The sequence below is a fragment of the Nannospalax galili genome, unplaced genomic scaffold (assembly GCF_000622305.1).
Source record: "Nannospalax galili isolate Female #2095 unplaced genomic scaffold, S.galili_v1.0 scaffold853, whole genome shotgun sequence".
NCBI classification, from domain to species: Eukaryota; Metazoa; Chordata; class Mammalia; order Rodentia; family Spalacidae; genus Nannospalax; species Nannospalax galili.
This window is the reverse complement of record NW_008332825.1, coordinates 1,212,749-1,213,491: the sequence shown is the minus strand read 5'-3', so window position 1 is coordinate 1,213,491 and position 743 is coordinate 1,212,749.

Genomic DNA, 743 nt, shown 5'->3' with positions numbered 1-743 from the left:
CCCAAGGTATGGCCAATAGCCCAGCATTCTGCCAAAGCTATGTGAAGACCCTTTTGTGGCCTGCTCTCTTGCTGCCACATGCCACTGTGTACATTTGTATGGATGATATAATCTTGGGAGCTCCAAGCCCCCAACAATTAAAAGAGTTATATAAGGTTACTCAGAAATGTCTACAGACAGGCGGACTCCATGTATTTGCTGATAAAATACAGGCTATTACTCCCTTTAAAATTCTGGGAACCATACTCTCTTTGGAAGGAGTAAGTCCTTTAAAACCACAACTGCTGTCAAGCCACTGTAACCCTGACAGAGCTACAAAAATTATTAGGAGAAATTAATTGGCTACGAGCCTGGATGCCTATTCCCACTGAGACTTTAAGACCACTTTTTCAGTTGCTAGTAGGGAAACAGCCTTCAGAACTAATTCACCTGGCTCCTCAACACCTGGACATGTTACATGAGGTCCAGGATGTCCTGGACCAAGCCCAATTTGCCCCGTACACGCCTAGTAAAGATCTTGAGTTATGGGTACTCTCCAGTGAGACCCTGATGACATCCATCCTTATGCAGGACAGGAAGCCCCTTCAATGGGTGTATGCCTCTCTGGGAGGCATACCACGGGTTTATACACCCATGGATCAATTGGCTGACCTGATTGAGAAAGGACATGATGTAGCTCTGAGACATTATCACATAGAGCCTCTTAAAATTGTTATCTCTTACAGGGTTAGGGGTTTTGAATG